The 10,479-nt window shown below is 39.1% G+C and overlaps 1 protein-coding gene across 11 annotated transcripts in view; it reads right to left on the bottom strand.

Moving 5' to 3' along the window:
- mical2b (microtubule associated monooxygenase, calponin and LIM domain containing 2b) overlaps positions 1-8,796 on the bottom strand; it is a 53,270-nt gene extending 44,474 nt beyond the window's left edge. For 10 of the 11 annotated variants that reach the window (XR_008832031.1, XM_056416597.1, XM_056416594.1 and 7 more), the window contains exon 1: positions 8,610-8,796. The gene's annotated coding sequence lies outside the window, so the exon portion shown is untranslated. The remainder of the gene's footprint in view (positions 1-8,609) is intronic. The other variant, XM_056416592.1, reaches the window with a different exon arrangement.
- Between the last annotated feature and the right edge of the window lie 1,683 nt (positions 8,797-10,479).

Genomic DNA, 10,479 nt, shown 5'->3' on the forward strand with positions numbered 1-10,479 from the left:
TTCATTTTTCCAACGTACTGCTTCCTAGTCGTGTCTCCACTGGACCCTTAGGGCCCCACTATACCATGTCTTCCTATCAATGCTGGACATTCATAGAATGTATGTCTATTTCTGAACGCTGAAGAGATGACTTGTTAATCAAGTCAGCTATTTCAGTAGCTTCAAGTGTCCAGAATGGAGGTGTAAGAACCTCTCAGAAGTAACAGGATACTTAACAGCATTTATTGATATGCAAGTGAAAGAGATTGCAGATTAGATGTTAAGGCCAGGAGCTCAGTGCACCTGCCTACCCGTTGATACAGAAATGTGTGTTCAAACCTATCTTAGCATAAAGGCTCCAGTAAACAGTCAAAAATACACCGACCAACACCACTGGAGCGGATATATTAGCACATTTGTGTTCCTTATTTGTTCAACCCTTCCAGGCTGGCTGTTTTCTCAAATAATTGAAAAAGAAGCTTTACTTGTTATTTCATAAACTATTTTTTATTGACCTGAATTATTATGTGCTTCATCATGATAAATATGATTTTCAATATCAGGAAAGAATGTTTTAGCCGCATAATTGAGCCCTTCGTCAGAAGTCAAACAAGACGTGTCGGGAAGTTGAAGGTGATGGTTATAACGTCACGCAGCATGGAGTCATCTTACCAGAGTGCCTGAGGTACAAGGAACTGGAGCATACAGGTGACAAGTAGAGCAGGACAAATGTGTCACTGGGCTACAGGCTAAGTGATAAATTCACAACGAAGACAAAAAATTGCCTACTTTTACAATTTTTGGGGAATAAAACACTTTTTATTTCCAGAGGCCAGGGTAAACAAGACCGTTGAGGATACACATTACATTCACAGTCAGGGTCAGATAGTGATCTACTGTCATAATTACCATGTCCAGCCTTTTGACTTGAGGGAACTGGGCTGTGCCATAACAATAATCAGTTCCATCAGCGCACTTTAAAACAGGGATGCAACACTGCGGGAGTCTGAACTGCTTCTCTTATTAGAACAAGAGTTATTTCAAACAATAAAAATTATCTTTAGACTTTATGGGAATCCTCGCCAAAGGGCTGCAACGGGGAGGAGGAGACTGTGTGGAGATATTGTTAAGATTTGTTGCGGATGTGGATATGTCCACATACAAAAATTGAGATGTCATTTAGACTTTGCAAATCTAGCATTGGTGTGAGGGGGGGTTCTTACAAATAAATGCTTTTTTGCTGGAATCAGAATCAAGTGGCCTCACCCCCATTTCATTGAGATTGGGTCTTGAGTTGAGGCCTACCTGAAACCTATGTATTTGGACAACGGCTCCAATGGACGGCGATAGGAGATTAAATGCGAAATGTAGTCCCAGCTAGTTGGTTTAACTTCTTCAGGGTGGGAATGACAGTCGGGGCGAATTCACGGCACCCCAGGAAATCGATACAAGCCAGGAAGCTTCTATAGCTCGGTCGAACATGGGGAGACAAGGAGCGAGGCAGTAAGTAGCTGTAGAATGGATGCAGAGGCTCAAAGCATGGAGCCTGCCATGGTGTTTTGGAAATGCCTTTTTCACAAAGACAAAGATTGTGAGCAGTGCAAAAAAAAGTTAATTTCCATGATGAGTTGGGGTTTTTTCTTCCCCCCCTGCTGCATTTTTTTTTATATAACCCCGATGGGTTGGGTTAGTTGTAGGAAATTGGATATGCACTTTGCTCTCAAGCAGCACACAAAGATCACTGACATAGCTGTTGGGTTCTCTATTACAATGCTTAGAGACAAATAAAGAGTTAAAAGTATCTTTCATTAAAGTCATAACTCAAAAAAAGCACCGTGCAGAAAGACTTAAATGGAGGCCCTGTGTTGGTCACATGTATGTTTTTTTTAATTTATTTATTTATTTATTTTTTAAATAATTTTATTATAAGACAAAAGACAATACATAGACATAACACCTAGAGGACAATAAACAATGCAGACGACAAAATAATGGCCATAACATCATAAAGTCAGAGTATTTCTGAAAGAAAAACAAAAGAAAACAAAAAAACTAAACAAACATAATAATAATTAGAAGGAGAAGAAGAAAGAGACAGATGCATGTGTACATGTGTATATGTGTGTGCGTGTGCATTTATGAATTAACTAATAAATAAGAGGAGTGTTGTCATGTTTGTAAAAATATAGTGAATGATGACCAGATGTCGTGGTGTTCTGTTGTATTGTAAATGATAGATGAGGTGAGTTGTTCCATTGAAATATATTCTGACATTAAATTTTTCCAGTGTGAGATATGTGTGTTATTCCTTGATTTCCAGTTCACGAGGATTGTTTTCTTGGCGATAGTTAGGGCCACGAGAAGTATTTTGCAGTTTGTTTTGCTCAGGTTTATAGATGAGATGTCACATGTATGTTTGATAAGTTATCCCTTACAACATAACAGATCTTAAGTTGTGTGAAGTCTGTGGATGTGTGTGTGTAGGTGTGCATACACGTCTGAGAGAGGGATTAAAGCTGAGTCACCAAGTTCCTGCTTAGAAGGACTAGATGCAGAGAGCGAGAGGAAAAGCCCAGAGTGACGGCCCACGGAGAGACAGAACTGGTGAGGAGAGAAAAATACAGTCAGACGAGGTGCAGAGAACACCGTTGCAGATTATTTGGTTTGTAAATGCGGGGAATTTTAATCCGACTGCAGTGTGCAGTCTTTGCAGGGAAACGCGGCGCTGCCGACCATCTCCGGCCACAGCTATTTCTTATGAAACCAGAAGTACGAACAGCTAGAAAGTCGGGAAGTTGAATCTACTGAATCACACTAGAGTGGGACAAAGTGGACCACAAAGTCCTGAATGAACCACAATGACAATGGTTTTCACGACAATGCATGAGTGTGTTGTTTGGATTCAACTTTAAAATCAAATTTAGTTTGATTTTAAAATGAACAGTCTGAGAGTTCATCCGTTTCTATAATGGCTCCTCCAATCTTTACGTTGTTGGTTTGAAGGAAAGCTTGTGTGGGGCCGAGAGAACCGAGTTTGCTTTCAGGAGTCGGAGTTTCTTCAAACAACCGATGAATTCACGCAAATCTACTTTGGTCAGTGTCATGGCATCTCGGTGCAGAAGAAGGGTTACAAAGGCATTTTGCCGACTTCCTCCCATGACTCACTCAGCATCCTGTCTTTACACTGCATCCTTAGTTTTTTAGATTACTGCTACAACAACAACATCAGGGTCATCTCAGCCATCTGAAGAATTGTTTTATTTAAGGCTGCACGATATCAGAAAAAGTGGAACTTGCAATATTTATTTTTCATTTTTATGTAAAAAACATAAAAGCAGTTTTCACCAATTATGATAGATGATGAAACATAGAGGCTAGATCTATGGGGAACATTCTTGTTATTTTTTTTACATAAAGAAATGTGGTGTAGTAAAATAAATCGGTTGTATAGATGTGAATGGTGATGACGAGGCAAAATAGTCTGCATTAGGAAACTGAGTAATTAACGGGAAATTCTGTGTGTCATGAATGAGTTCATTTGCATATCAATATGTAAGTTTTGAAATGAGATGTCCTGCACTATTAGTTTAATTATAGGGATCCACTAAACACACAGAAATAATGGAAAGATGATAAATACAGAAGTAATTCCAATCTGACACATTTCAAATGCTTTCATCCTTCCTCTTGTTCCAATAAATATGTTGGAAATATTTCAAGATATTGTGTGCAATGTCACTCATAGTGCACCTTCTGGCATAATTTGACCTATTTAAAAAAGACATTTACTTTTTTTTCTTCTCCACATTTCCAAAATGTTTTTTTCAAAATGAACAAAGATTAAATATAAAACAGTAACCACCGCGCTCTCATTGCAAACAGCCTTTCCGGAGGGGAACTTCTGCTTGAATATCTCGACCACATCAGGCTGGCCCACAGCTGCGAAAAGCACACCCATATTTGATCCACAGATAAGGGACTCGTAAAGGGAGCAGACGACTCCTCATCTGCATGTTATTCCCTTGGGTGGGAGACCACAGCACACTGCAGTGGGTCTTTATGTAATGTACAGAAACGAGGCTAAACGCACAAGCTTCTTTTGTAATGCAAGTGCAAAGAAAAGAAAGAAAAAGATATATGACTGTCAGAAAGAGTGCGATGGTTCTTTAAAAGGTTGTTTATACTCTGTTCCTCACAAAAAAGCACAAACAAACACGTCAATTCATTCCTCATAGAACATTTAGCAAGACCCTTTGTTCAGTATTTTGTTTGCTTGAATTGTTACAGACAAAACAGAAAGCAGCTCGTAACGACGTGGCTCTGAAGCGCTGCGAGTGGTCAGAGACTCCACAGGATCATTTGAGATATTTACTGCTCAAAAGGTTTTTTTAATTTGACATTCATAGTAATGTTAAACTATGATCCATAAAGGTCAAATACAAACTTTTATTTCTGCCTTTGTGACAATTAAAGCCCAACAGCAGGTCTTATACTGTTGTTTAGAGTGTATGTGTTCTTTCAAGGTTAACACTGTACACGACAAGACATGGCTGCCGTGTTCTTCAGCTGGACTGAACTGGTCACACACACACACACACACACACACACACACACACACACACACACACACACACACACACACACACACACACACACACACACACACACACACACACACACACACACACACACACACACACACACACACACACACACACACACCAATGAAAGGTTTATTCAATGACAGCAGCATCACATTTCCTCCCCAGAGTTAAATGAGAAGAGAAGATTTGATAGCACCCTCATGTCTGTGAGTTCTTGCTGTAGCCAGGAAGTGATTAGCGAGCTTAGCGTAACACGTTGTTTCTTGTTCGTTTCATTTGTACACAAACACAAATGACAATGAATGGTTTTAACTATCGTAAATACTCTTATTTATATGGCTTTAATGGTGTTGGCAGGCACATTCTTTAACAGAGCCAGCCGTAGCAGTATTTAGCCTTTATGCTATTGTTAGCCAATGGCCTTTTGGCTCTCGCTTCATATTTAGAGAACAGACAGGTTTTAATCTAAAAAGCTCTTGGAAAAAAAGAATCTCTCAAAATGGAACACCTTTCTTTTGAAAGTACAAAACTAAAATAATGAGTACAATAAAACACAAGGTTCTCACAGGCTAGGCTTATGATATTTATCAAAGCTAGAGGCAGTGCTAAAATATGGGTAATGAAACAACGGTCTGCCATTCAAGAAATTCAGTCTCATAAATGGACTGGACTTAATGATTCCTTCTTTTAAGGATCTACCCTATCACACTTTGATCACAGTTTTACTAGAAAGGGCATGTTGTTGATTCCTACTTTTGTTGGGATCATGGGAAGTGGACGTCCAAATGTGTGGTAAACACCAATAAAACCGAAATGACTGTAAATGGAAAGTAACACCGTCTTAATTTTTTTTAAATGGTTTATTTAATAACGGACAGTGCACATTGATAAAAACATTGCAGTAAATGTGCCAGAGTTAGCCAAGAGGCTATTTTTCATCTGTAGTCCCATTGGCATTGCTGATATCAGCAGCATAACCACGTGCAATGATAGCTATTGTTAGTATTGGAAAAGGGAACTACAGAAAAAGATAAATGCACAAACTATTACGTTTCAATGTAAAAATATGAGTTGATGCTACCTTTTCATCTTGGGATGAATGAATACAGAATATGTTGGTAAAATGCTTTCATTAGATTTCATGTTAAACATTCAGAGACTTGACATGTAAATGTTGCATTGGGCCAAAATATCAAACTGTATTGTAAGTCTCAAGTCTTTCAACAATATATATATATATCGTCCTGATGTGCACGCACACGCCGGCATCGGAACTCTGCGGTGCGCGAGACGGAGAGCCGAGAACACGTAGAGACAGAAATGACATGCTGTTGTGTAGAGACGATCAACATCAGATCGGTCAAGTACGCAAAAGCGCGAAGTAACACAAGTGGCATTACGCATTGTTGATTATTTTCGCCCATGCGTACCAGTTATGTCCACCCCTGTATATATATATATATATATATATATCCATTTTTGGTTTCTGTATTGACAAATCACATTAGTTGAAATTGAACGGCAAAACACAATCTAACCAACAAACCTACCAGCTGACATAACAAAACAGTTACATTCCATATAATCAAATCGATGTTCAGTGCAGTGAACTGGGTTTTGCTTTGTTCCAATCCAGACTAAAAAATCCTGATACATGTGGAACATGAAATGTATCCAATTGATATGAATATGATATATATATATATATATTCATAAGCGTATCGCTACTAACTCTAAGAAGATGTGCACTGTGAAACATAAATGACTCAAAAACAATATGTGCATATGAGTCAGGCCTCACTCTTACGACAAAGACTGCAGTAGCTTGGCTTGAACAATACACGGCCATATGCTTGCTTGTGCCGAGAGGCTTAAATTGGTGCATGCGAGCCCTAGAAATCAATCCCTTAAACCGCACCATATTAACACCGCACATTGTCGGGGCCTGGATTACTTATAATATGCAAGTAGTTGTTGTGGCGCTACATCCCACACACTTTGTCCAAAAAGAAAATGAACAGCCAACCATACACCAAATTAATACAAAGAAATCTTATTTATAGTGGAAGTATAGTATCATACAAAACTTTACCACACACTCTCCATCTAACCTGGCACAACACAGGAGTTGCTGGGGTATCAAACGGTTAGTTTGTTTACATTATTGTGTGCAGTCTAAGTATGTAATACCCTGATGGGCAAGTCAATTTATGTGGAACGTAATCGTGGAACAACCTACGTCAGGTCACGTGGAAAGGTTTTTAGCAAAAGCTTGGGAAAATATAATTTTTACGCCAAAACATACAGACATCATACCAATTCTTTTTTAAGCTTTAAATGTCTAGTCGAAGCCGTGAGCCTTTGGGTACGGTTAGCAGAAAGCTAAAACTATTTGCGTTACACTTTCTCTCCATCTCTGAAATGTTTTGTCGATATTGTCGGACTCCTTTTAAAGTAGGTATAACTTCCTTTATTTTGGGGTGCAACTTGTTCCTGCAGCATTAGACGCGTTGCGTTGTTGAATCAGACGTTAACCATCTGAAGGATGCACGTGCATCTGCATTTGTAGAACAGCCAACAGGAACGCCGTCTCTACTTGGCTTTTCTCCTCTGACAGCAGCAAACTGGTCAGCCAATGACGCTTTGGCTCCCTGGTGTATTTTTGTCTTGCTGCTTCTACCCCTCCTGACACCCCCTTATAAGTCAACCATTCATTCCAGGAAGTGTTGGCTTGTGTAAGGGCTTTCTTTTTTCGTGGTCCTTCTCCCACCAGCATCATCATGGTGGTACAGATAAGTAGGAAAAGGACAACATGCAATAGTCAGTGCAGTTCAAAGCATAAATGGAACAAAAGGGACATTCTACATATAATTGTGATTGTTAAGTTGTGATTCGTGGACACAAAGGAGTCTCTATGGAGGCCACAAACATAAAACAAATCAAGACGATAGACTATATGAAACTTCCTGTACAATACATTACAGATTTAGTAAAAGCTATTATGTAGAATCAGCAGCAACAAGATAACAAGCTTATTATTTCGACAATAACCCCTGTTTAAAAAGCAGCATTCAAGGATTTGCCCAAGTCCTGGACCTCTGACCTGTAAGCCCTTCATGCTGACCAAGCTGCTTCCAACTCTCACATTCAGCAACAATTGTTCTTCTTGATGCTTGTTTACCCCAAAAATCCATAAACCATGTGAAGGTAACTATTCAAACTCACTCACTGGTCGTGTGTGGGACCGGTGGATGCTTTGTTTCTATTGGACTGGAGTCTCGGCTAACTGGGTTTTCGAATCCTAGTGGACGCGAAACCACTTGCTGCACGCAGGAAATAAACATGGAAGATGAGAGGAGGGATACACTTGTATAACTATATAAAACTATACAAGTTCACATGCGCCGTTGTGAAACTCCTAAGGGAAACTTGATGCACAAGATTGTTCTGCTCAAGTTGGTGGGCAAAATAAATGAGCCTGTCCACTGTAAAACTGGGACAGCTTCATCTCATCTTTGATGTTCCTCGTCTCTATGTACAGATATATATATATATATATATAATATCTAAATATATAAACAACTCATATATATATATATATATACACACACACGTATATTTGTATATATATTCTATACATATATATATATATGTGTGTGTGTTTATTTTATATATATATATATATATATATAGTCACAATTGAACTGTCAATCAAGCTAAACCTATTGAAATATTTTTAGGGATTAAAGTGTACATTTTATCTGACAGACAAATATTTTAAATCCATATTCATTGCATTGAGTAAATTGGAGCACAACACCGTCGCTCAAGGCCTTGCACACGTTACCTGTTGCACCTCTATCGTCTATGAAGTTACAGCCGCGGGTTAAGCGACTCTTAACAATCCCAGAGGGCAAACCGAACTAAATGAATCATTCCCCCGGAAGAGCGAGCCGAAAGTCACAAATTATGAGCCGTTTCTACGTTTCCACATTCTCCGGTAAAGGCGCTCGGTCGTGTACTCACGCTCAGGTAGGACAGTGCGTCTGTCAGCTACTCACACGGGAGAGTCCATGAATGGAAATTAAAAAAAAGAGCAGCAGTCCCGTTGGAGGTCTCCAGGCTCGTATCCTCAGTGTGTCGGTAGTGGAAGTCCCAAAGGTATCCCCGCAGGTCGATTCACCCATGAATTTCGGCACGGCGCTTCACTCCAGCGACCTGTTGCTCACATGACAGCCGAGGTGTGTCTTCCACTCCTCGGTGTTGTACACCAGCGGGACTAGTCCAATTGCCGGACACGGAGTACACTTCCGGTTAGTGTGTTTTTCTTGCCAGAATAAACCTCTCAATAATGACTTACTGGCGCAGTAGAACAAGTTCGTCATGTTTTGAACTCTAGTCCCAGGTTATGGTCCATGTACTGGCTCTGTGGCACTTTGAGATTATTGGATGAAGAGTGCCTTACAAATGGAATCCATTATTATTTTTATTATTATTATTATTATTATTATTACTATTATTATTATTTTTTTATTTTTAATAATTATTATTATTCATGTCTCTCACTATATCACTGTCGAAAATGAATAAATAATGTTGGCAACCAGCTGGTGAATATTACTGAAAGGTTGAAACATTATACCATTTCTTCCCATGCAGTAAATGTAAATGTAAATGTTCAGCTTTTCAGAAAGAGCAAGAAGACATTTCAAAACCGATGCGGCAAACTTAAAAACATTAATATATACATTTAACACAATACTTTAAATTATTTCTACTAATGCATTATATTCTTCTCAATGTGTCATTCAAAAGAACTTGTATAAATAAAGCACCTACAGGTGATTCATAAAAAAATATATTATGTTTGCATATATTGTGCCGATGTATAATTTTCAATCACAATTTATTCTGAAAGGTACATTTGCTCAATGCCGGTACTGCTTCGTCTGTCTGCGGGTAGCTTGACACAGCTGGTGCCAGGATTTTAAAAAGCTGCGCTTCCCATCGCACCTAAAAAAAAGACATCCAATAGTAACCTGAGCGTTAGGCTTTGTGTGCATTTTGACTGTCAAATTATTTATTTCCTCTCGGTGAGCATTCAAGTCACAGAAAAGCAGAGTGTCATATTTCTATCTAGACTGTATGTAATCAGGACTTTACACCATAAATAAATCCATGCTTGGTTGACTTCAAACACATGCTGTGCTCCCAGTGATGGACTTGTAGGGAGTCAATCATTTTTAAAGAAGCATCCTCTGAAAATCATACTTTTACTGTTGCAGATGATTATTCATACTTAACTTGGAGGTTGAGGTGCTGTTCCAGTTTAGGAGAACTGACCTGCGCACGAATAACGTTACATATTCTGCATCATTGAAATCAGAATAATTGATGACTCCGTCCACTTTTTATATCCAGTTTGTGGTTTGAGACAAGAATATGGAAACCAAAGGATGAGGTTATATCACCTGCCCAACAATATTTGTCAGAGTAACAAAACATTGATAAATGATGTCAGATCATTCAGGGCCAAGCCAAAACATGTCATCATATTTCTGGAAGACAAATGTGATACAAAAGGTCGTTAACTTTTGTTTATAACGTTGTGGTGATGTAGATAATTAATAAGGATGTGTCTGTGTCTTAATGCTTGACCAGATAGAGGCATCATCATCATCATCATCATCATCATCATCATCATCATCATCATCACCACCACCACCACCACCCCTCCACACACACACACACACACACACACACACACACACACACACACACACACACACACACACACACACACACACACACACACACACACACACACACACACACACACACACACACACACACACACACACACACACTTAATGCATACACACCAGCCTTTACTGCC

The sequence above is a fragment of the Pseudoliparis swirei genome, chromosome 6 (genome assembly GCF_029220125.1).
Source record: "Pseudoliparis swirei isolate HS2019 ecotype Mariana Trench chromosome 6, NWPU_hadal_v1, whole genome shotgun sequence".
NCBI lineage: Eukaryota > Metazoa > Chordata > Actinopteri > Perciformes > Liparidae > Pseudoliparis > Pseudoliparis swirei.